Source organism: Neovison vison, chromosome 14, assembly GCF_020171115.1.
Source record: "Neovison vison isolate M4711 chromosome 14, ASM_NN_V1, whole genome shotgun sequence".
NCBI classification, from domain to species: Eukaryota; Metazoa; Chordata; class Mammalia; order Carnivora; family Mustelidae; genus Neogale; species Neogale vison.
This window is the reverse complement of record NC_058104.1, coordinates 6474419-6501513: the sequence shown is the minus strand read 5'-3', so window position 1 is coordinate 6501513 and position 27095 is coordinate 6474419. Positions and strand designations below refer to the sequence as shown.

General features: G+C 45.3%; 1 pseudogene; it reads right to left on the bottom strand.

The window, feature by feature from the left end:
* Positions 1-3297: 3297 nt before the first annotated feature.
* LOC122896045 lies at positions 3298-26324 on the bottom strand (annotated as a pseudogene).
* Between the last annotated feature and the right edge of the window lie 771 nt (positions 26325-27095).

Genomic DNA, 27095 nt, shown 5'->3' with positions numbered 1-27095 from the left:
ACAGCCTCTGAAACCTTCACTATACCCCCTGGCAGCTGGCAAGACTCCATCTCTCAGGAAAAAAAGCACCTGGGTGGCTCAATGGGTTAAAGCCTCTGCCTTTGGCTCGGGTCGTGATCCCGGGGTCCTGGGATTGAGTCCCACATTGGGCTCTCTGTTCAGGGGGGAGCCTGCTTCCCTTCCTCTCTCTCTGCCTGCCTCTCTGCCTACTTGTGATCTCTGTCTGTCAAATACATAAATAAAATCTTTTTTAAAAATTATATAAGTTTAATTTTTAGAGATCTGTTCCTTGATCAATACAGCTTTAGCATTTATTAAGTGTTATTAAGTTTTCATATATGCAAACACACTCTTGAAAGCCCCTAATTCCTTGGAATAAAACCATGAAATGGTTGTATGTCTTCCCTTCATGTCACCCAACGGTACCATGTTCCATCTCTCTCTCCTCCTCTAACAACATACGGGGCAGATTCTCATTGTTAAAAATAATGTAGTTTATGTCCATCAACAGATGAATGGATCAAGAAGATGTGGTATATATACACAATGGAATACTATGCAGCCATCAAAAGAAACGAAATCTTGCCATTTGCGACAACATGGATGGAACTAGAGCGTATCATGCTTAGCGAAATAAGTCAAGCGGAGAAAGACAACTATCATATGATCTCCCTGATATGAGGAAGTGGGGATGCAACATGGGGGCTTAAGTGGGTAAGAGAAGAATCCATGAAACAAGATGGGATAGGGAGGGAGACAAACCATAAGTGACTCTTAATCTCACCAAACAAACTGTGGGTTGCCAAACAAACTGTGGGTTGCTGGGGGGAGGGGGGTTGGGAGAAGGGGGGTAGGGTTATGGACATTGGGGAGGGTATGTGCTTTTGGGTAAATTGGAAGGGGAGATGAACCATGAGAGACTATGGACTCTGAAAAACAATCTGATGGGTTTGAAGTGGCGGGGGGGGTGGGAGGTTGGGGTACCAGGTGGTGGGTATTATAGAGGGCACAGCTTGCATGGAGCACTGGGTGTGGTGAAAAAATAATGAATACTGTTTTTCTGAAAATAAATAAATTGGGAAAAAAAAATACAGATTTGGAAAGATAGTGCACTACGAAAAAAAAAAATAATGTAGTTTAGACAGACTTCTGATTTCAGAAAAGTGGAATACAAGTCCTTTTCCCTGTTCCTCTTGCTAAGTACAAGTCCATGGCCACTGTATATGAACTAAACACAAAGAAGACAGTGAAAGGAGAAGTGGACAGAGGGGCTATCCGGCACCTTGGGACCTAAGGAACGACATGACGGGGAGTTCCTTGGGTTTTCTTTTTGCCTCAAAGATCCCAGACTTGATGCTGGAGAAGCCAGAAACCCTAACTGGTGCAAGATAGAAAGACAGACAGGCAGAAGGTAAGAGAGAGAGAGAAAGAGAAAGGAAGGAAGGAAGAAAGGAAGGAAGGAAAGGAAAGAAAGAGAGAGAGAGGGAAAGGAAAAAAGGAAGAGGAAGGAAGAGAAAGGAACTTCTTCGACTTGAGATATATATATATATATATATATATATATATATATATATATATATTTTTTTTTTTTTTTTTTTTTTAAAGTATACTGGGACACCTGGGTGGCTCAGTCAGTTGAGCGCCTGCCTTCAGCTCAGGTCATGATCCCAGGGTGCTGGGATCCAGCACCGCATCGGGCTCCCTGCTCGGCGGGGAGTCTGCGTCTCCCTTCCCTGCTCTGCTCCTTGCATGCTCTCACTCTCTCTCTCTCCTTCTCAAATAAATAAAAATCTTTAAAAAAAAGAAAAAAAAAAAAGAAAGAAACCTACAGCTGACAGCACACTGAGATTTGAAAGACGGGTGCTTTTCCCCGAAGATTGGGAGCCAAGCCAGGATCCCACTTTCACCACTGCCACTCAACATAGCACTGGAAGTTCTAGCCCACACAATAAAGCAAGAAAAGAAATAAAAGACTTTGAGATGACAAAGGGAAAAAAATTAAAGTGTTTCTGTGTAAAGATGACAGATTGTCCAAATAGAAAATTCCAAGAAATCTATAAAAAAAAAAATCTCCTAGAACTTATGAGTGAATTCAGCAAGATCACACAATCTATGTAAAAACCTACTCTATTTCTATAAACTGGCAATGAACGCATTGAAGAGCCCTCACTACAGTGCCCACAATGACCCCTGCACCTGTCACTGCTCCCCGGAGGACCCCAAATCAACAGTGGTTACGTGGGGGCAGGGTGGTGTTGCCTGGGAAGGGGCACAAGGGAGCCGTGGAAGTTTGAACCTTAAAAATTCCTGCAAGAAGCAGCTCGGAAGAGAAGCAAGAGGGGAGCGGACAGAGGTGGTCTGGCTCTGAATCTGTGTTTCTCCGTATCGGGTTCGTGTGTTTGGAATTTTGGATCACTGCGGCCATTTGGAGCTTCTGTTTGTGTACTGAGGTAAACCGCGCCCCCCGCCACCCCCCAAAAGTCATGTCCGTGTAGAATCTCGGAATGTGAACGAATCTGAAAGTAGGGCCTTTGCAGATGTAATTTGTTCAGATGGGGTCATGCTGGAGTGGGCAGGCCCTCAATCCAGGGACTTGTGTCCTTGTAAGAAATTGAGGGCATGCACAAGGGGAAGATGACCCATGGGGGCCACGGAGGCACAGATGGGGGCAGCAAGCAGCTGAGGAAATCCAAAGGCTGCTGGGAGCCACCAAAAGCTAAGACAGAGGAACCGTGTGGCCCTGCCAACCCCTTGATCTCAGACTTCTGGCCCCAGAAGCCACCCAGTTTGCAATAATTTGGGATTGCAACCCCAGGAAATTCATACCATCTGGATCTGCCTTTTCAGGGTCTTAAGAAGGTAGAGTCTTCCCCGGGCACCCAGAGAAGAGCAGGGTCCCCTGATCTCAGGCAGTCGGCGTGCCTCCCTCCCAAGGAGAATGAATTCCAGAATCCATTTAGGAACTGAAGAACCTCGTCTTCTACCCAAGGAAAGAGGGACACACCCTCAGACGTGTGTGTGTGTGTGTGTGTGTGTGTGTGTGTGTGTATGTGTATGTGTGTGTGCGTATGTGTGGAAGAGGGGCTAGAAAGCCAGCACAGAAGAATCACATTCTTGTCCCGCTGCAGAATGCACTGCCCCGGGCGCCTTTCCTCTGGCGCCGGCTTGCTCAGCAGAAAGCTGCGGCACAGCTGGCTGAGAGCTGAGTCACAGCCTTCCCAACCCTCCGCCACTGCCTCCACGTTCAAAGCAGAGAAGAATTACGAGAAACGAGCCGCCCCCACCCCATCGTCTCCGTCATTCTTTACTTCTCTGCATCCTTTTCTCTCCGGAGCCTCCATCGGCAGCACCAGCCTCCTCCTGACCACCATCATCGCCCCCATCTTCACCCCTGAATAAGGACAAGAGGGTAAGGGGGACTACTGGTCGACACCTGCTGGGGGCGACCTCAGCACCAGGGGCCCTCCCAGGGGCCTGGCCAGGTGGATGCGGCCGGCTCTCCTTGAGGACAAGGGAGCTGAGTCTCAGAAGCACAGAGTAACGTGTCCGAGCCCACACAAGGAGAGCGTGGAGGAGCCAGAAGTGGTCCTGCTTCTGCTTCCCCTGTTCCCTCCAGACACCGTCGGGCCTCTGGGATGCAAAAGAAAAGAGAACAATTCCAGTTACTCCTAGACTCGCACACACAGGGAGTCCGCAGCCTGTTGCCCACACACGACCCGATGTCCCTACCTACCCACCCACCCCTCCCCTACGACTCCTTCTTTCCCTGTCTTCTGCCACATCTTTGTTCAGCCCCTACCCCATGGCACAGGTGTCCCCTGAGACACCTGACTTCACACTGAGGATGGCATTTTCCAAAGACTTCGCTGCAAGGATCGGGGTGGGGAGTGGTCGTTGAATGGGTCCAGGATTCCTTCTGAGGTGGGGGGACGCCCATTCCCACGCTGGGAATGGGCCAAATGCCATCAAACTGTTCCCTTTGGAATGAGTCGTTTTACAGGATGTGAATTCTACCTTAATAAATTGAAAAGGTTTCCGGGGTGCCTGGGTGGCTCAGTTGGTTAAACGTGTAACTCTTGATTTGGGCTCAGGGCATGATCTCAGGGTCGTGAGATAGAGCCCCAGGTCAAATTCCATGTTCAGCAAGGAATCTGCTGGAGAGTCTCTCTCCCTCCCTCTGCCCCTCTCCATCGTGATCTCTCTCTCTCTCTCTCTCTCTCAAATAAATCTTTAAAAAATTTAAAAAGGTCTGGGAAGTGCCCAACAAAGAAACTCTCTCTATAGCTGATTATGCTTAATACTGGTGCAGCCTAAAAGTGTAACATGCCTCCTTCCTTGCTGGAAGCAACCCTTCATCAAATGTTTTCGGCAGCAGGAAACAAGTCCCTGAGACCCCTATGGGTGTCAGATGGTCATTCAGTGAACCACGTTGGGACAGAGTTTTGCTCACAGCATCCTCCTTCCCACCTCAGGGACCCCAAGCTTGCACATCCTGCTCGTACTAAAGGTGAGGCAAGACGGGATACCCAGAGACTTGTAGGTAAGGCTCACAGAAAGGTGACTCAGTGAAGTGGATTCTCAGTGCACCTGCCCCTCCGAGGCTATGCCTTCTTGTGGCACTTCTAGAAAACCAGTGACAGACGGCCCGCCCACATCCTGGAGGAGAACCCTCCCCAGCGAGCACGATGAGGCAGCCTCCTAATTGCTGGGTGGCCTCTGAAATCTGTGACCCTCTGAGACATGTCACCTGGCAGGTTCTCCGGGAGGCTCCGCGTGTCCCTCAAGCTGCAAGAGGCCACGGCAAGACCAGCCCAGCCACAGATGAGAAGAAGCAACCGTGAACCTTCTTTTCTTTTTTTTTTTCTTTTTTTTCCTTCCATGAACCAGCTTCTGGTTTCATTGATCTGTTTGACTGGTTTTTTTGTTTTTTGTTTTTTGTTTGTTTTTTTTTTTTTTTTTTTGGTTTCTATTTCATTTATTTCTGCTCTAATCCTTATTAGTTCCTTTCTTCTACTGGATTTGGGCTATGTTCTTCTCTTTCTAAGTCCTTCAGGGGTTAAGTCAAGTGGTTTATTTAAGATTTTTCTTCGTTCTTGGAGGAAGCCTGTATTTCTACAGTCTTCTCTCTTAGAACAGCTCATACTGCATCCCAAAGACTTTGGACCGTGGTGTTTTTTTGTTTTTTTTTTTTTAAGATTTTATTTTTTTATTTATTTGAGAGAGGGAGACAGTGAGAGAGAGCATGAGCGAGGAGAAGGTCAGAGGGAGAAGCAGACTCCCCATGGAGCTGGGAGCCTGATGTGGGACTCGATCCCGGGACTCCAGGATCACGCCCTGAGCCGGAGGCAGTCGTTTAACCAACTGCGCCACCCAGGCGTCCCCGGACCGTGGTGTTTTGATCTCCATTTCTCTCTATGTATTTTCTTATTTCCTCTTTCATTTCTTGACTCAGCTGTGAACCTTCTTAATAATGAGAGAAAGAAACCAGGAGCAAAAAGCTGCTGAACGTTTCGAGCAGAGGTGCCCAGACAAATCCTTGAAGACACACATTCATAGCAGCACACGATAACCAGAAGTAGACACGTCCCCAGTGGCCATCCACAGACAGATGAGTGGATAAACAAACAGTGACAGTCCATACGGTGGAATATTACTCAGCCATGAAAATTAATGAAACATTGATCACTGTTATGACAAGGGTGACCCCCCAAAAAATTACACCCCTAAAGAAGCCTGACACAAAAGACCCCATACCGCATGATTTCTACTAGAGAACTATCTAGAATAGGTAAATTCATAGAGACAGAAAGCACATTGGTGCTGGAGGGATGGGGGAGAGGGGTGTAGGGGAACAAGGCATGACTGCTTAATCGGTATAGGGTTCCCCTGAGGGTGATGGAAATGTTCTGGAACTAGTTAGAGGGGATGAGTTTACAACATTGCAAATAGGCCAAATGCTTCAAAATGGTTAATTGAAAAATTATATATATATATTTTTAAAGATTTATTTTTTTAAGATTTTCTTTATTTATTTGAGAGAGAGAGAGAAAGAGAGCACGACCAGGGGGAGTGGGAGAGGGAGCGAGAATGGGAAAAGCAGACTCTCTGCCGAGCAGGGAGCTCGACATGGGGCTTGATCCCAGGACCCCAGGGTCATGACCTGAGCCGAAGGCAGACAGATGCTTAACCCACTGAGCCACCCAGCACTCCTATTTATTTATTTTAGAGAGAGAAAGAGAGAGCATGTGAGCAGAGGGAGGAGCAGAGGGAGGGAGAAAATCCTCAAGCAGACTCCCCAGGGTGGGGAGCCCAACATGGGGCTCCCTCCCAGGACCCTGAGATCATGACCTAAGCCAAAATCGAGAGTTGGCTGCTTAACCAACAGAGCCACCCAGTCGCCCCATATATATATATTTGTGTGTGTGTGTGTGCTAAAATATGCATATTATAATAATGATATCTTAACCATTCACATTGCTGTGCAAACATCACCACTATCTTTCTCCAGAACCCCCATCATTTGGCGGGAGGCGGGAGGCGGGGGGCAGGGGGCGCAAGTGGAGGGCACTGCTGCAGCCTTCAGGGACCCTGAGGTGCTGGTGGGAGGAAATGCTGTCCTGGGTCTCAGACGCCGGCCTCGCAAACAAATCTCAACTTCAAGTGCCTGAGAAAAGTGGCTCGCTGTGGTTTCCTCCCTAAGCGCTGGAAAGCGGACAGCTCATTCCTGCTAATGGAAAGGCCAGTATCCACTTCCTGGATTTTTTGAATGGGGGTAAAACCCCGGGAGAGAAAGCTCCTACACAGCCTTGCTAATTGTACCCCATCTATTCGTTTTCTGAGTGTAACTTCAGGTTAATTATTTATGACGGGGCTCCAAATGAAGTGTTAGCAAGAGACTGACTTCCTCTCCTAATTGCCAGGTTTCTGAGAAGGAGCTCCAGCCTGGAGGGATTTTTGTAATGAAGATGAGAGGAAATCTAAGAAAGTGAGGCATGCATTGGCCGGGCCCACCAGAACAGCCAGTGCAGCGCGGAGAATGAAAAGGGAAAAATAAATTCTTAATAACCAGAGTATGGAAAGGGAGAGAAGACACAGGAAAGATGGTCTCCCTTGAGAGTCCTGCCAATGCCCGGCCCTCCCCTGAATCTTCCACAACCAGAAGTCAAGGGGAGCTGCCCACTGAGTCCTCCACTAGACGCCGATGGTGGCTTCTTGGGTCTGAAGATGAAACAGCATGAGCTGCCTTCTGGGAGGGAAGCCTAGAACCAGAGAAGGGTTCTAGGGTAGCGGGAAGCTTGGCCATGAGATCCAGTAGAACTTCGGCTCCCTGGAAGATGGCACGGATGCCACGTTCTATTTCTCAATCCCTTTTTCTCCTAGAAGCACAACTTTCCCGATGTTCTGGCAGTTGATTCTTCCTTGGGCAACAAATACCCAGCCCTCGGATCCTTCGCACCCAGCAAGGTCAAGACGGAAGAAAAAATACACAGAAAGGAAAAAGGAACCAGCTTTCCAATAGTCCTGTTCTGCTATTTACAGGGGATTTCGTAGGGAAAGGAGTTACACTCATATTCGCTACAATACAAATTTAAATTTTACCTGTTTATTTATGTATCGCCCTTTGTCCCTGGCCATTGATGGTAGCTATGAGCTGACTTCTTTTACCAGCTTAACTCCCAAGGACTCTTCCTTGGAGACAAGAAGCAGCTTATTAAAACACAATGAAGAGGGGCGCCTGGATGGCTCAGTGGGTTAAGCCTCTGCCTTCGGATCAGGTCATGATCCAGGGTCCTCGGATCGAGCCCCGCATCGAGCCCCGCATCGGGCTCTCTGCTCAGCAAGGAGCCTGCTTCCCTTTCTCTCTCTCTGCCTGCCTCTCTGCCTACTTGTGATCTCTCCGTCAAATAAGTAAATAAAATCTTAAACAACAACAACAACACAATGAAGAGTTTGTTGATGAGGACAGTCTGTAGCTCAGTTATGGGAGGGTTTGCTCATTTCCAACCCCCCACCACCCTCCTGGTGGCTCTGAGCTCTTGTGAATCCTGGGGCATTTTTACTTCCTCACTCACACTCCGTGCACCTCAGCCAGAGTTATTCATTAAGGTGTAGAGTTTAATAACAGACACTTTTAATTATAGATGTTGCATTCGCCTGTCCGGGAGGATTGAAAACAAAATTTCTCCTCGGAAACCCAAGACAAGGAATAATGACGGGGCCCAGGCAGCCAAGCCCCCGGATGTTGGAAAGATGGACAGATGATGAATCAGGGAGGGGCTGTGTGGGGTGACTGAAACTCTCTCAGGGTTATTCACCGAAGAACCTGCCCGGCAAGGCGCCTGGTGTGGCGACAGCTGTGGTACACAGCTTTTCCTCTGCTGGGAACATACCGCCCCCATTTCCTTCCCTGGTCAACTCAACACCCTCAAAGTGCAGTTCTGACCTCCCCTCCCCCAGGGAGCCTTCTCTGAACCCCCACCTCTAAAGAAATGGATTTCTGCCCCCAGAGAAAGGAGGTCGTTGTCCAACAATGGGATTTTCCAGCCCATGGTGCCATGAACACCCATCCAGGAACCATTCAAGCAGAGACAAGAGAAGATACAAGTCTGAACTATGTTTCTCCCAAAGCCCCTTCCAGCTTTTGTGTGAACTTTCAAGCTAACAGAATTGAAGGTCATTACCAGATCACAATGGCTGCTCTTCGGCCAACATTCCATTCTGGGTATTATGCAGGGAAATGGTGCTGAAGGTTATCAAAACTAATCATGGACGAACGGCTGTGACCAAGGATCAGAGAGCCCCCCACCCAACCTCAAGATACAGTCTCCACGTGAAGATGGGGGAAACTGGTACCCTCATGCCTTGCTGCTGGAAATGTAAAAGGTGCGGCCATCATGGAAAAGAGTCTGATAGTTCCTCAAAATTACCCTATGATCCAGCAATTCCATGCCTAGGTAGATGGTCTGCCCAAAAGAACTGAAAACAGGGGGAGCGCCTGGGTGGCTCAGTCGGTTAGCAACTGCCTTCGGCTCGGGTCATGATCCTGGAGTCCCGGAATCGAATCCTGCATTGGGCTCCCTGCTCAGCGGGAAGTCTGCTTCTCCCTCTGACCCTCTCCCCTCTCATGCTGTCTCTCTCAAATAGATAAATAAAATCTTTAAAAAAAAAGAATTGAAAACAGGTACTGAAACAAATACTTGGATATACATATTCATAATGGCATTATTCATAACTGCAAAATGCTGGAAACTGCCCAAATGCCTATCAATGGATAAACAAATTATGGTATCTATAAAATATATGTATATTAACTTGTTATACATTATCATATACATGATTATATGTACCATATATGTTATTATATATTACATGTGTTGATATGTCATATATTTGCAACATATTGTATAATATTTCTATTATATGTTACTATATAGTAACATATATGTTACTATATAGTAACATATAAGGAAACATTTCTTTTTTTTTAAGATTTTATTTATTTATTTGACAGACAGAGATCACACGTAGGCAGAGAGGCAGGCAGTGAGAGAGGAGGAGGCAGGCTCTCCATGGAGCAGAGAGCCCAATGTGGGGCTCGATTCCAGGACCCTGGGACCATGACCTGAGCGGAAAGCAGAGGCTTTAACCCACTGAGCCACCCAGGCGCCCCTAATGGAACATTTCTCAGACATAAAAAGGAATGATGCACTGATGTGTGTTACGTGGATAAGCCTTGAAAATATGACGCTGAGTGAAAGAAGCCAGACGCAAAAGATCACATGCTGTACGATTATCCATTTATATGAAACAGCTAGAATAGGCAAGTCCCCAGAGACAGGCATGGCTTCCTGGTTGACAGATTCTGGAGGGATGGGGAGTGGCCACTAGAGTGGACAGGGTTTCCTTTTGGGGGAATGAAATTGTTTGGGAACTAGAACTTTGAATCTCAAAACTTTAAGTTTTGAAGCATCAAAAAAAAAAAAAAACCCACCACCAACAAGCAATAACATGTGTTGATGAGGATAAAGGGAAAAGGGAGCCCTGGTGCTCTGTTGCTGGGATCACACAAATTGGTGCAAACTGCTATGGAGTTTCCGCAAAATATTAAAACTATGATCCAGCAATCCCACTTCTGGGTATTTATTCAAAGACAACAAAGGCACTAATTTTTTTTTAAAGATTTTATTTATTTATTTGACAGACAGAGGTCACAAGTAGGCAAGAGAGGCAGGAGGGAGAGAGAGGAGGAAGCAGGCTCTCCGAGGAGCAGAGAGCCTGATGTGGGGCTCGATCCCAGGACTCTGGGATCATGACCCGAGCCGAAAGCAGAGGCTTTAACCCACTGAGCCACCCAGATGCCCCCAAAGGCACTAATTTTTTAAAAAGATTTTGTATTTATTTATTTGAGAGAGAGGAAGGACGGGGAGGTACAGAGGGAACAGGACAGGCAGATTCCATGCTGAGTGCGACTTGGGGCTCCATCTCACGACCCTGAGATTACCACTACGTCAAAATCAAGAATCAGATGCCGAGCTGACTGAGCCACCCAAAAACACTAATTTGAAAAGATATCAGCAACCCCTGTTCATTGAATGAACGGATAAACAAAATTATACATGTACGTATAAATAATACACACACAATGGAGTGTTAATTATTCAGCCATAAAAAAGAATGAAATCTTGCCGTTTGCCACAAAATGTGTGGACTTTGAGGGCATTGTGCTAAGTGAAGTATAAGTCGACAAAGACAAAAATGGTTATGATCTCACTTACACGTGGAATCCAGAAACAAATAGACAAAGCAAAACAAATGAACTCATAGATTCAGAGAAAAGACTGGTCATTGCCAGAGGTGGAGTTGGGGTGGGGGGCAAACAGATGAAGGGGGTTAAAAGGTATGGATGTTCAGCTCTAAAATAAATAAGTCATGGGAATGAAATGTAGAGCATGGTAACTGTAGTTAACAGCATTGCATATTTAAAAATTAACAAGAGGGGTGCCTGGGTGGCTCAGTGGGTTAAGCCTCTTGCCTTTGGTTCAGGTCATGATCTCAGGGTCCTGGGATGGAGCCCTGCATCTGACTCTCTGCTCAGCGGGGAGCCTGCTTCCTCCTCTCTCTGCCTGCCTCTCTGCCTGCTTGTGATCACTCTCTCTGTCAAATAAATAAATAAAAATTAACAAGAGAGTACATTTTAAAAGTTCTCATCACAAGAAAAAGAGATTGTAACTCCTTATGGTGACAGATATTAAGTACACTTGAGACGATCACTTCACAGTGAATACAGATATTGAATTGTTTTGTTGTATCCTTGAAACTGATACAATTGTAGGGGGGCTGGGTTGCTTTTTTTGAAAGAGAGAGCGCACATGCGTGAGTGGGGGGTTGGGTGGGGTGGGGCAGAGGGAGAGAGAGAACTTTAAGCAGGTTCCACACTTAGCTCAGGACCTGACGGGGGAGGGGCTCAATCTCACAACCCTGAGACCATGATTTGAGCCAAAATCAAGAGTTGGACACTTAACCAATGAAGCCAGCCAGGCTCCCCAAAACTGATATAAGGTTATAGGTCAATTATACCTCAAAAAAATAATAATAAAAGCAGGATAACAAATTCATACAGACAGAAAGTAGGATGGGGGTTGCCAGGGACTGGGGAGTCATTGTTTAATGGGGACAGAGATTCAGTTTGGGAAGATGGAAAAAGTTCTGGCACCTCGGCCTTCGGCTCAGGTCATGATCCCAGGGTCCTGGGATTGAGCCCCGCATCTGACTCTCTGCTCAGCAGGGAGCCTGCTTCCTCCTCTCTCTCTCTCTCTGCCTGCCTCTCTGCCTACTTGTGATCTCTGTCTGTCAAATTAAAAAAAAAATTTTTTTTTTTAAAGAAAATGTTCTGGCAGTGGGTGGTGGGGAACATATTCAACCCCACTTAACTATACACTTAAAAAATGGCTAAAATGATAAATTTTATGTTATGTGGATTTTAACACAGTAAAAAAGCAGGGTTTAAAAATATATATACATATTTTTATGTATATGTACATATGTATATATTTTTATGTATATGTACATATACATGTTCATAATACAATATGATTCTAACCACATCAGAAGAAAAAAGTCATATATAAAATATTACTGACAAAACACCAAAATACTCATTAGTTGTCCTTTGCTAAGAGGTCTGTGGATGACTTTAATTTTCCTGGGCCTGTTTTTCTCTATTTTCCATATATCCTATTATATAGACATGTATTATAATATCCAGGAAAAAAATCATTCAATTTTTAAATGTAGTTTAATTGAATTAAGGAAAAATTGAAGTTTCCACTCTAGTTTTTCTCTGTAGTTATTTTATTTTTTTAAGATTTTTTAAAAATTTATTTATTTGACTGAGAGAGAGAGCACGAGCAGAGGGAACAGCAGAGGGAGAGAGAGAGGGAGAAGCAGGCCCCCTGATGAGCAGGGAACCCGATGCAGGGCTCGATCCCAGGACCCCAGGATCATGATTCAAGCGAAAGGCAGCTGCCTAACCGACTGAGCCACCCAGGCGCCCGCTTTTCTCTGTAGTTTGAGCAGAAACACGGTAACAAATAAAACACACCAGCACTCAAATATCGCAGCCTACCACTGCATTCTTTTCAGAGACGAAAAATTATTGTACAAAACGATTTTAAAATCCAACATTTAAGAAACAAATTATTGAAAATCAAGTCCATGTGTGTTCGTAGTGTCTTGATCTGTCATGATTATGTTTTGTCTTTAGCTCATTCCTATTCTCTTTTATTCTCATGAAATGAGAAGATACAGACACGGTGCAGCTAAAATTTTGCCTTTGCTAATAACTTAGTTTATGAATGTTATAAATATAACCGGTTTTTAAGGGAGAAAGCACATTCTTGGCAAAAACCAAAGGCCTCTTAAGACGGGCTTAATTAAAACAAAATACTCTCTAAATAGAATACCTCACCAGAACTCATGAAAATTTTAGAAGTCAAACTTGACAAAGTGGGTTTAAAAACATGAGAATATTTAGAGCCAAACATTCTTCTTTGTACGTGTCCCAAAATATGTCTAAGAGTGCATGAAAAGTCAAGACGGCAGAACAAAGACTCTGTGTTTGAAATTTTATTATGCACATTAAAAAGACCAAGAAATACGACTGTAATCTGAGCGAGATTAGACAAAACCAGGAAGGTGATAAAATAACAGAAGGAAGTGCCTTTCAACATAAGAATTTTGGGCTTTATACAAGAGACCTTAGCTTTAAAAAATGACAGTGGCAAGGACCCCATTCAAAGCACAGCTTCATGGTTCAAAGACAAAAGACATTTTAAAAAGTTATTTCCATTTTCCCCACTTTGAAAAGGCCTTTTCATTGCAGTTTACTTCAAAATTTTACTACATGTTCCAAAGTAATCTTGGCTACATACTGAGTAAGTAACGAAGAACAAAGTCTTCCTGATCTAAAGTCCCTAAAACAGCTACTACTAGAGGTGGCCCCGAATGGAGTCTCATTTTCCAGGATCAGTTAAAACGACCTCTGACAAGTAACACCCTCTAAAATGTATTTGTTAGGGCACCTGGGTGGCTCAGTGGGTTAAAGCCTCTGCCTTCGGCTCAGGTCATGATCCCAGGGTCCTGGGATCGAGCCCTGCTTCGGGCTCTCTGCTCAGCGGGGAGCCTGCTTCCCTTCCTCTCTCTCTGTCTGCTTCTCTGCCTACTTATGATCTCTGTCTGTCAAATAAATAAATAAAATCTTAAAAAAAAAAAAAAAAGGAAAGAAAAAGAAATTTTAAAAATAAGATGGGGAGGGCACCTGGGTGGCTCAGTTGATTGGGCAACTGCCTTCGGCTGGGGTCATGGTCCCGGGGTCCTGGGATAGAGCCAGTGGGAGGCCTGCTTCTCCCTCTCCCTCTGCCTGCTATTCTGCCTGCTTGTGCTCTCTCTCTCTGTCAAATAAATAAATAAAATTTAAAAAATAATAAGAAGATGGTGGTTTCTGGTGGGTTCAGTCAGAAGAGCATGCAACTCTTGATCTCAGGGTCATAAGTTCGAGCCCCACACTGGGGGTAGAGAGCCTAAAGAGAAAGAAAGGTAGGAAGGAGGGAAGGAAGGAAGGAAATGAATCTGCCAAAAGGCAAGCACCCCATTGTTGATACTTAAAGGGGAAAGGGTGAATTTTGAGGAAATATTGGGTTGCCAACATTTATCCATGAGGACCCTGAATTCCTGGGTCTGTTTACCCAGGCCTCACTCACCCAGCATCCCAGGCCAAGGCCTTGTTCTGGGTTGTGGAAGAGCTAAGAACAGCCATGCGCTTGAAAAGCACACAGTACTAGATGACATTTAATTCTCCTGTAGGTGATTAAGTTCCTAACTCAAGAATCTATCACTTTTTACCTTTATATCTAGAATCCTCAGGGCCTGAAAGGGTTTTAAGGTAAACTTTTCGTGGCTGGCTAGACTCAGTACTTGCATGTTTCCCAAGTCGAGAACCTACTTTCTGTTTCCAAAAATATCAAACTCTTGTAAGCATTATCACATTCTTTATCTTTTTTTTTTTTTCCCCCTCCAGGCAGCGTTGGAGCAGACTGGAATAAAGTGAGGTAAAATACCTCCTTCTTAGTGAGTCGTGTTTCCCTTAATTATGGGTCTTTCAGTGTTGTGATTAATCTCCGCAGACTTTCATTATAGATGACGAGGAGTCATTACTTGGGTAAGGACTGGGTGAGGCGATTGGGCTGCGGTTATGTTTAGAAAGATCGCTGTGGGGGAAGGAAGGCTTGGAGGGTCGAGATGAGAGGCAGAAAGACACGCTTGGAATCTGATGCAGGTAAAACATAAGGGCCCCAGCTAAGGCGGTAGAAGTGGAAACAGACAGGGAGAAGCAGCCAGATTCAGATAGACTAAGCAGGTCAAACTGGCAAGACAGCGTCGTTAGCATTGTTCTAGTTACTACAGCTGCGTAACAAACAGCCCAAGCCTACAGGTATAAAACCACCATTTTATTAATTAATTAATTTCTTTTATTTTTTTAAAGATGTTATTTATTTCTTTATTTATTTATTTGACAGAGAGAGACACAGTGAGAGAGGGAACACAAGCAGGGGGAGTGGGAGAGGGAGAAGCAGGCTTCCTGCCGAGCAGGGAGCTGGATGTAGGGCTCGATCCCACAACCCTGGGACCATGACCTGAGCTGAAGGCAGGTGCCTAACGACTGAACCATCCAAGTGCCCTTAAAACCACCATTTTATTACATTGATGGATTCTGTGGGTGAGGCATGACCATTGAGCATTTGCAGGATGACTTGACCCTAGACTTGACCCAGATCCATGAGGTCTGACACTTTAGCTGGGAAGACCCAAAGGCTGGGAGGGGGGTGGGAACTGGAGGCCGGGGGCTAGAATCATGGGGAGGCACCTTCACTCACACGTTTGGCACCTGATACCGCTTTCCAGGTGGGACCTCGGCTGGGGTGGTCAGCCGGAACACCCATGTGTGGCCTCCCCACGTGGTCTGGGCTTCCCTACAGCGGAATGTCGGCCTCCTGTATGGTTTCTGGGATGACCACGCAAGGGTCCAAGCTCCAGTGTTTGGCTGACAAGGCAGGAGGTGCATAGCCTTTTATGACCCAAACTTGCAAGTCATGGAGTATCATTTATGTCACATTAGTTACAAATGGTCAAGTTTGCTCACATCCAAGTCCAAGGGGATGGGTTTACAGTTCATCTCCTGATGGGAGCCAGGGAGGTTCTAGAAAAGCATGTAGGACAGGAGATACCATTGTGACCATCTTTGCCAAATACACTCTGCCACAAACATCACCCACTTTTCCTCTGTGCCAAGTGCCTCATCGGGTTAAGCGCCCCTGCCTCCCTCATTTCCTCCTCACGGTGACCATGGGACAGGTGTCAGCTTCTCACTTGACAGAGGAGGAGACTAGGGCTTAGTGAGATTGAGTTTCTTGCCCAGGTGCATCAGGTGGTCTGACTCGGAAGCCCATGTTCTCTGTCCGTAAGGGATTTCTGGGGGGGAGGGGGCTTTGGGCAAGAACAAGTGGAGGGTCTCACATTGGAGGGTTGGGGGGGAATGGGGAAGGAGCAGACTTTGGTGGTGGCGGCAGGCGTGAAGCGAGGGCTAGAGCTGGAACCCTGGGAAGCTGCCAGGACAGAGTCACGCGTCTGGAGCTGCTGGGCCCCAAGAGCCAGAGTGGGAGCTGGAGGCAGGGGAGAGGGTGTGCAGGACGAGGGGGAGGAGAGGCTGAGCTGGGAGGTGCAGACCTTCCGTGCAGAGCCACGAGTCTAACCAAAACATGTCATCTGAAAGCCTCATGCTAAGCGAAAGAAGCCAGACACAAAAGGCCACATAGTGTAGGATTCCGCTTATCTTGGAAATGTGCAGAGTTGGCAAACCCATAGAGATAAAAAGCAGGGTCTGTGGGGAGAGGGTAGGGAGGGGATGGGTACAGGGGTTCCTTTTCGGGTGATAAAAATGTTCTGGAACTAGACACACTGATGGTTGCCAAGCACTGCGAATGTGCCAGATGCCACGGATGGTAAATTTTATAGAGTGTGCATCTTACTACCGAGAAAACCCCTATCGTCTTATATCCATAAAAGGGGAAATTGACAAATTGGACCTAATTAAAATTTAAAACATCTGCTCTGCAGAAGACCCTGATAACAGAATGAAAAGACAAATCGCCGACAGAGAAGTCATTTGCCCGTCCCAGAGCCAACAGAGGACTCCTATCGAGAACATGAAGAGCTGGGAAAACGCAACAGTGAAACCCAAGCCGGCCACCTCCTTCCAGCGGGAGAGAGTGAGGAGACATGCCTGTCCGTGGCTCTTTTGCAAGAAGTCTGCGTGATTACCCAATGTTTTTGTGTGTCCCGGAGTAGAGCCTAGAAAAGCAGGCAACCATCCCGGTCTTCAAGGAACAGGATTCCATGATGTGAAGGCAGTTGGCATTATTCACGGGAACCCAAATACTGGAAGAAACCCACATGTCCATCATGAAAGAACGGATAGACCAAAGGTGGTCCATCCCCATAGTAGAATATTATTCATCCTTAAAAGCTAAAGGCAATTCTGGCCTCCGCTACAACATGGATGAACCTTGAGGACATGATGCTGAGTGAAATAAGCCAGTCACAAAAAGACAAATACATTGGCCGTTCCACCTCTAGGAGGTCCCTGGAGTGGCAGAGACAGGAAGGAGGGGGTGGGTGCATGGGGCTGGGGCAGGGGGAGGGGAAGAGCTTGTCTGATGGGGACAGAGTCTCCGTTTCATTTACAGGTTGGAAAGTTCTGGAGATAGATAGTGGTGATGGTTGTGTAGCGTAGTGGTGTGCCCATGACCTCTGAATGCTACATTTCAAAACGGCTGAAATGGTAACTTTCATGTTAGGGATATTTCACCACGGTTTAAAACAAAACCAACAGGGGTGCCTGGGTGGCTCAATGGGTTAAGCCCCTGCCTTCATCTCAGGTCATGATCCCAGAGTCCTGGGATCGAGCCCCACATCAGGCTCCCTACTCAGTAAGGAGCCTACTTCCCTTCCTCTCTCTCCGCCTGCCTCTCTGCTTACTTGTGATCTCTCTGTCAGATAAATAAATAAGATATTTTTTAAAGATTATTTATTTATTTATTTATTTGACAGAGAGAGATCACAAGTAGGCAGAGAGGCAAGGAGAGAGAGAGAGAGAGAGGAGGAAGCAGGCTCCCCGCCAAGCAGAGAGCCTGATGCGGGACTCGATCCCAGGACCCTGAGATCATGACCTGAGCTGAAGGCAGAGGCTTTAACCCACTGAGCCACCCAGGCAGCCCAATAAATAAAATCTTTTAAGAAATTAAAATAAGATAAAACAAAACCAACAAAGGCTGTGGGGAAAGGAATCTTGGGAGGAAGATGACCATATAATAGGAACAGCCAGGGCTCCCTGTTCATACTTCTCTTGTTCTCCATTGATAAGAGGACTTTTAACTCCTCTTTGGACAAGAAATGGTGTTACTGCCGGGGGAAGGGAGCTGTGCAGAGAAAATATTTTTAAGTCACGTTTTTATCAAGTTATTTTAAGTTTTTAAGTTTATATCCTTCTGTTACCCAGAATAAAGGAAGATGAGTGTTCTAGGTGTTCAAGAGCTAGGCTTTACATTGCTGAAACATTTTCCCTAATTTTTCTATTAGAAATGTGTGTAGGGGCGCCTGGGTGGCTCAGTCAGTGAAGCGTCTGCCTTCGGCTCAGGTCATGATCCCAGGATCCCGGGATTGAGCCCCACGTTGAGCTCCCTGCTTGTACTCACGCTCTCTCTCTCTGATAGATAGATGATGATAGATAGATAGATAGATAGATAGATAAATGAAATGTGTAATAACTGGGGCACCTGGGTGACTCAGTTGGTTAAACCTCGGCCTCTTGATTTCAGCTCAGTTCTGATCTCAGAGTCGTGAGATCAAACCCCAAGTCGGGCTCCACACTCAGCACAGAGCCTGCTTAAGACCCTTTCTCCCTCTCCCTCTGCCCATCCCCCTGCCCTCTCTCTTTCTCTCAAATAAATAAATAAATCTTCAAAAAAAAAGTATATAAACTGAGAAATAATACCATTGACCTACCTTGACAAATATGCTATATTTAAAGTACCTAATCTTTTTTTAAACTTTTTTCTTTTTTCTTTTTCTAATTTGTTTTTTTTTTAAGATTTTATTTATTTATTTGACAGACAGAGATCACAAGTAGGCAGAGAGGCAGGCAGAGAGAGGGGGAAGCAGGCTCCCTGCTGAGCAGAGAGTCAGATGCTGGGCTCGATCCCAGGACCCTGGGATCATGACCTGGGCCGAAGGCAGAGGCTTTAACCCACTGAGCCACCCAGGCACTCCTCTAATTTGTTTTTAATTAAAGAAGGTAGCTAGGAGCAAAGAGGGAGGGAAGGAGTGAGCGGTGTGGGCTGGGCTGGGGTGTGGGAGAGGCGATCTCAAAGAAGGAGCGCAGGGCAAAGGCTCCTGGGCCGCTGTGTGCCCACTTCTAGAAGGACGTGGAAGCCCGTGGAATGGCAGTCATCGAGCCAGGGAGAGGAGAGGAGGTCAGCAAAGAACACAGTACAGTTGACATAGCACGTGGGAGGCACTGTTGGGACTTGGACTTTTAATCCAGTCCCAAGGAGAGGCGGGAACTTTTGTGCAAATCGTCAGATCCATTTCCACAAAGCCACAAAGCAGCAGAGCAAAGGTCTCAAAGCTCTCTTCCCAGGGCTGGTTGTAGTTTGATACCTGGAGTTGTTTTTTTTATCCAAAGCTTAATTTACACCAGGGTAGGAGGCTCTGAAGGCAAAATCTGGGGGAGAGGCTAAGGAAACTTCGTACCTAAAAACCTAAGAGGCCAATGGTCCACATTACTAATGTCTCACTCAAAAGCAGGAGCTCAGTTAAAATTGACAGCTGCCTTGGCTTCAAGATTCTGAAAAACCACATGCTTCAGGATGATAAATGCCAAACAAAAATGAAATGGAGAATACAATGGGAACTTTCCTGCCCTTCAAGTGAATGCTTTCTTTGTGGTTCTATTTTTTTTTAAGATTTTATTTATTTATTTGACAGACAGAGATTACAAGTAGGAAGAGAGGCAGGCAGAGAGAGGAGGAAGCAGGCTCCCCACTGAGCAGAGAGTCAGATGCTGGGCTCGATCCCAGAACCCTGGGATCATGACCTGGGCCGAAGGCAGAGGCTTAACCCACTGAGCCACCCAGGTGCCCCTTTCTTTGTGGTTCTAAAGTCCTGTGTGTATAACTGGATGATTGTGCAGATGTTTGAAAGCCCGAAGCAGGTCTCTACCAGGTGATGGGTAAAGATGTCCACCATTTATCATGAAATGAAGCCAAAGCAAGTTTTAGGGGCACTTGGGGAGCTCAGTGGGTTAAGCATCTGCCTTTGGCTCAGGTCATGATTCCAGGGTCATGGAATTGAGCCCAGCATCGGGCTCCCTGCTCAGCGGGGAGCCTGCTTCTCCCTCTCCCACTGCCTGCTGCTCCCTCTGCTTGTGCTCTCTTGCTGTCTCTTTCTCTCTTAAATAAATAAACAAAATATTTTTTTAAAAAAATAAACAAAAGCAAGTTTTAAACAGTTCACATGCCATCCCCTTTGGCTAAAATAAAAAGTATCAATACAAGTATGTCTATAGTAAAAAAAAAAAAAAAACAAGTATGTCTATAGTATATGCATAAGAAAAAAACCCTCTGATGATCAGTTAATACAATCAGATCTGTACTAGGATGAGAGAGAAACTTCACGCTCTGTATTATAAATTTCCGAGATGCTGGGATTTTAAAATAATGAGCATGTATTACCTCTGTCATCAGAAAAAGCATTAAAGATCATTTTAGTGGAATATCTAGAACACATAACTATCTCTCCAAATTCAACAGTAAAAGAGCTCAGCTAAGCCTCTGTGTTCTGCTCAGGTCATGATCTCAGGGTCCCGGGATTGAGTCCCGCATGGGGTGTGGGGGTGTGTGGGGGGAGTCCCTGCTCAGCGGGAAGCCTGCTTCTCTCTCTGCCCTTCACTCTGTTTTCACTCTCTCTTTCTCTCACTCTCTCTTGCTCTCTCTCTCAAATAATAAATAAAAATCTTAAAAAAAAAAAAAAAAAGGGAAGAAAAGAAAAAGACAACACAAGGGACCCTTGCAGTGAGGGAGCAATTCTATGTCTTAATTGTAATGGTGTGTACATGAATCTACATGTGTGATAAAACTACATTGACCTACACACATAGGTGCGCACACACACACACACACACACACACACATGAATGAGTAAAACTGGTGAAATCTAGATCGGTTCTAGATTATGTCAATGTTGATTCCAATTATTTCAAGAATAATTCCAATTATTCTAATAATAATATACATACATGTAATATACATGTAATATATTATAGGTACACATGTAATGTATATTATATCCATAATATATAAGATACCAACAGTAATACAAGATGCTTCCTTTGGTCCCAGCTGGATGAAGGGCATAGGGGACCTCCCTATACATTTTGTTATAACTTCCTGTTATAACCTATAATTATTTTTTTCAGTTCAAAAAAATCACATGGGAGCAGCTATAAAGTCTGTCTTGATTAACAAAACTTACTTACAACAAAAAACAATTTTTTAAGATTTTATTTATTTGACACAGAGAGAGAGATCATAAATAGGCAGAGAGGCAGGCAAAGGGAGAAGCAGGCTCCCTGCTGAGCAGAGAGCTCAATGTGGAGGTCGATCCCAGGACCCTGGGATCATGACCCGACCCAAAGGCAGATGCTTCACTGATGGAGCCGTCCAGGCGCCCCTAATGGATTATTTTAAACATATCTTTCAACTTGGTATATCAAAAAAAGTTCCATCATCCAATCTGATAGATTTTTACTGGCTAACTCAGGATATCTGTAAATACCACTGTTTCACAAAGTTTTATCTACAAATCACCTTAGGGCACGCAAAGATGCAGATCCAGCCTTTCTAAATCGGGCTATCTTGGCCATCTGCGTGGCTATTACGTATTTCCAGGGACTCTTATGACCAGTCTAGCTCGAGACCCACTGGTACACACAGTTTATGCAACAGAAATCAGAGCAAGTTCCAAAAAAAACAAATATTCTGCATGGCTGAGAATAAAATACTAAGGAGTTGACTGAGTAACAATGGTCTTATTTTCTGATGTTAAAAAAGAGCACAGGGGCCCCTAGGTGGCTCAGGGGGTTAAAGCCTCTGCCTTCAGCTCAGGTCATGATCTCGGGGTCCTGGGATTGAGCCCCGCATTGGGCTCTCTGCTCAGCAGGGAGCCTGCTTCCCCCTGTCTGTCTCTCTGCCTACTTGAAATCTGTCTGTCAAATAAAGAAATAAAAATCTTAAAAAAAAAAAAAGAGCACAACATTTTCCAAATGTCAGATTTAAAAATGAATCCTAGGAGAATAAAAATCTCTGAAGCTATTAATTGATTAACTCCAGATCTAGGAACTTCAGTGAAATTCATGTGCATTCATTGAATGTCATATCTGACAACCGCTCTGCCCCATAAATAAGAAAACGTTGTAAGACTGTGGATTCTGGCTGGTGTCTACCATCACAGCATGGTCCCAAGAGCCAGTTGGGCCCATCAAGCTGGCCGGAAAGAGCCCACATGTCCATCAACTAAATGGGTAAACAAATTACCGTATGTCTACTAGTATGTCCGAGGAATATTATTCAGTAATAAAAAAGAATGGAGAATCAATACGTATTACAATGTAGATGGACCTTGAAAACATGACAAATCAAAGATGCCAATCATAAAAGGTCACATGGCCTATGATTCTGTGTATACAAAATATCCAGAATAAGCAACCCCATGGGGAGTAAGGAATGGAAGGCAACTGCTTAATGGTTCCAAGTTTCCTTTTGGGGTGATGAAAATGTTTTGGAAATCGAGGTCGTGTTTGCACAACACTGTGGATATTTTAAATTACACCTGAATTGTTCACTTTAAAATAGTCAATTTGGGGCGCCTGGGTGGCTCAGTGGGTTAAGCCTCTGCCTTCGGCTCAGGTCATGATCTCAAGGTCCTGGGATCGAGTTCCGCATCAGGATCTCTGCTCAGCAGGGAGACTGCTCCCCCACCCACTTCTGCCTGCCTCTCTGCCTACTTGTGATCTCTCTCTCCGTCAAATAAATAAATAAATAAAATAGGTAATTTGTGTTGTGTAAGTTTCATCTTGATAAGAAATTTTTACTAACAACATATGGAAATAATGTTTGGTAAGCAAATTAACCTGAGTATTGTGATCAGTTGAAAAGATGCTTTGTGAGCAGGAGGAAAAAAAAATTTTGTTTAAGGAAGGCATATGCTTGTGTCTTGATCCTATTCAACTGACATTAAACACACACCTTTAGCCCTAAACAATTCCATCAGACACCAAGGCTCAGTTTAAATTAATGTCTTCCAACTTCTAGTTTTATTTGACACGCAAAACGGAAACAGTAACAAATTGATCGAACTGATAGGTTATTAAAAGTTGAGTCCTGTTTGCTAAGGTAGCTGGTCAAATCAGGAAAGCAGAGGGACCCCAAACTCTCGCAAGCGGGAAGCATGGATATTTAATAACTTGGCCAAAGGGGACGCCTGGGTGGCTCAGTGGGTCAGCGTCTGACTTCAGCTCAGGTCATGATCTTGGGGTCCTGAAATGAAGCCCCAGGCTGGGCTCCCAACTCAGCAGGGAGTCTGCTCCCCCTTTCCCTCTCCCCCACCCCTCCCCCCACTTGTGTGCTCTCATGTTCTCTCTCAAATGAATAAATAAAAGATCTAAAAAAAAAAGAAAGGGAACACAAGTGCCATGTGAAGTAGTTTTCAGGTTTCCCAGCACACCTCCCAAGTTACTGTTCCAATAAATTCAGTAGACCTTCCTTAAACCCATTTGGAGTTGTCCCTGATCTTCAACACCACTGTTGGCCATGGTTCAGAAGGGATGGGGCTGGGCCACTCACCCAGGCTGCCTAATGGGAGAACCCACACACTCAGGCCAGTAGGCACTCAAATGTTCTTAGTTGACCAGCTACGTAAGCTTTTTATTTTCACCTTTTAAATCTTTCTAGACAGAATGTACATATTGCACATACTTCCTTCCATAGAATTTTCTCTTTAACCACCAATACTGGTGACCATACCAATAACCAGATCTGAACTTTAGCCATAACAACCGTTCCTGGTGCCCCCATTGTACATATACAATATTTAGGACACATCTGCACTTAAAATTAGCAACTACAAAGCCAAAAATTAGTTGTTGTTGTTGTTGTTGTTTTTATAGTAAGCTCCACACCCAACCTGGGGCTTGAACCCAAGACCCGGAGACTAAGAGTCACATACATGCTCCACCGGCTGAACAGGTGCCCCAGTTTTTAATTTTAATTTTAACCATATTCCTAGCTAGAAAGTAAAAAAAAAAAAAAGTAATCTTAATATGATTAGGCCTAGCTATTCTTTTTTTTTTTTTTAAAGATTTTATTTATTTATTTGACAGACAGAGATCACAAGTAGGCAGAGAGGCAGGCAGAGATAGAGGAGGAAGCAGGCTCCCTGCTGAGCAGAGAGCCCGATGCGGGACTTGATCCCAGGACCCTGAGATCATGACCTGAGCCGAAGGCAGCGGCTTAACCCACTGAGCCACCCAGGCGCCCCAGGCCTAGCTATTCTTTTAAACTGTTATTAAGTAGTATTTAAATGAATTTAAGCCCTCAAGGAGACAATGACTCTACTCCCAATTCCATCCGCCATTTGTTGGGCGTCTACCATGTGCAAACACAGGACAAAGCACTTGGCATGCTTTATGCACAAGATTCTCCCTAACACCCCTCACAGTGTAGACATTAGCACCTTTTATAAAGAAGGTGGGGCTCCTGGGGGCTTAGTTGCTGGAGCATCCAACTCTTGGTTTGTTGGCTCAGGTCGCGATCTCGGGGTCATGAGATCTGAGCTCCACGTTGGGCTCCATGCTCAGCCCAGTCTGCTTGGGATTCTCTCCTTCTCCCTCTCCCTCTGCCCTTCTCTCCACTTCTCTCCCTCTTTCTGTCCCTAAAATAAATAAATAAACTCTCAAAAAAAAAAAAAAAAAAGAAGAGGAAGAAGAAGAAGGTAACTGAGGGTCAGAGGTTACATGCCTCGCCAAGGTCACATGGCAAAGTGGTGGAAGTGGGATCCAAACCCGGGCTGAATGTCTGACCCTCAACTCTTACTACTGAGCTCGGGAGCTCACTGGCAGCTAATGGTGGTGGTTATGGGGCCGGGGGGAGGGGTGTAAAAAACACAAAACATACAATTTATCATTTTAACGAGTTTTAAGTTTCCAGTTCAGGGACTTTAAGCACATTCATACAGGTGGGCAACCATCACCATCCCCATCTCCAGAACTTTCTCATCTTCTTCTTTTTTTTTTTTTAATTTATTTATTGGATAGACAGAGATCACAAGTAGGCAGAGAGGCAAGCAGAGAGAGAGGAGGAACCCAGGCTCTCTGCTGAGCAGAGAGCGATGCGGGCTCCATCCCAGGCGCCCCAAACTATTCTTTTAGAAAGAGCAGTTTCATAAATGGAATATTGGATTCAACCTAAAAATGTGGGCCCTACCTCGTTAACTTTATTATTCCACATACGACCATGAGAAAAGATTAGCATATTCTTCACATTTCCAAGCAAAAGCCAGTGCAATAAGCTTGTTCTTACCAAACCCCTAAAAGCAGCCATCGGAGAGTAAACCAGCAGAGCGTGACCCACTCCAGTGAAACTTTAAGTTTCAACACACATACCAACAATTCTACATGGCCAACTTCTGCATTCCACTTTTACAGAATTTATTTCACACCTATTGAACCAAACAGCATTTTGGTTTTTGGGGATTTTTTTTAAGATTTCATTTATTGGGACGCCTGGGTGGCTCAGTGGGTTAAGCCTCTCCCTTCGGCTCAGGTCATGATCTTGTGGTCCTGGGATCGAGCCCCTCATCAGGCTCTCTGCTCAGCAGGGAGTCTGCTTCCCCCTCTCTCTGCCTGCCTCTCTGCCTACTTGTGATCTCTCTGTCCAATAAATGAATAAAAGATTTTAAATCTTTTTTTAAAAAGATGTTTATTCATTTATTGGACAGAGAGATCACAAGTAGGCAGAGAGGCAGGCAGAGAGGTCAGTGGGGGGGGGAACAGAAGGACTGCCTCTTCTGTATGCTCCCCCCTCCCCCGGCCGGAGAACCACCAGTGGTCTGCTTGAACTTGGGACACTTCCCAAAGTCATGTTCTCTGGGCCTGCAGATGTCAGCCCCCGAATCTCCCTGTGCTCATGGACTGGTTTGGTGATCCCCTGGGTGTCAGGATTCCTCCCAATAGCTTTATGGAATGGATCGATGATGATAACCTCAAAGAATTTGTCCGTGAACTCTTCGCCAACCCAGTAAGAACTCAAGACCATCTGAGCCCCATTGTGACATCCAGCTCGCTCCTCTGCAACAGACTGAAGGCTGCAGGCATTTGAGCTGGTTAACACGAGGATGGACAGGCTTGCCGCAGCTCTCGCCCTTAGGCACTGGGCAGCCACCACGTCTCACAACTTATACAGGATATAACCTTGCTTGCCCTTGTACCCCAGTCTGCATGCTTTATCAGGCCGGGTTGTGTGCGGGGTGGGGGTGCGGGGAGGTGCTGTGAAGGGCAGAGAGCTGGTGGTCCTCCCAGCCTTGTACCCCAAGAAGAATGTACATTACACCAACTGCTTCTTCCTCTGTAGCTCCTGGACCAACTTGGAACAACCCATCTTGGCTTAACTTTGCGCCATCGGCTGCCCTCAGATTCAAAGCAAAGACCTTTTCTTCCCAGTAGAACGACTGCTTTGACTTAAATTTTTGGTGATGGGTTTTTGGGCCGGGTGTATAGTGTTTATCACTGACGAAGGTAAGCTTCCTGGTTTTAAACAAAAGAAATTTTGGTTCCGGTAAGGACTTCACTATCCGCAGACTTCTACAGCAACCCTCGGCTTTTCTACTTTCTTCCTTTCACCCGGGAGAGGTTCTTCGAACAGAAGAAATGCCTGCATTTCGCCAGATTCAAGCTATTTAACGAGAGGCTATTTTTGCTAATCTTTTGGATTAGTTTTTCTAACTGCCGGAGGAACGGCGCCTTAAAAAGGAAATGTTTCTGCCCTAGAACTTATACTCACTCCGTTTAAAATAGTCATGATCAGTTAAAAAAAAATAATGCCATGCAAGTACCCAAAAGATTTACAACAAAACTGGTCCAGCCGGCTAAAAAGAACCTCTAAACAAATAACAAAACCTGGGTGAGACCCCACGGAAGAAACCAGAGCCAACAGATCCCGCAGAAGTTGGGATGAAGGACAGACCAGCTCTTGGCTGAGTTTGATCTGGTTCAAGAATCAAAAGCAGAGGCAGGATACCAAAAGCTAAGGCAACGAAAGCAAAAATAGACTACATCACGCTAAAAATGTTCTGTACAGCAAAGAAAACGACCAGCAAAATGAAAAGGCCACCTATGGAATATGGGGGGAAAACTATTTGCATCCCTCTGA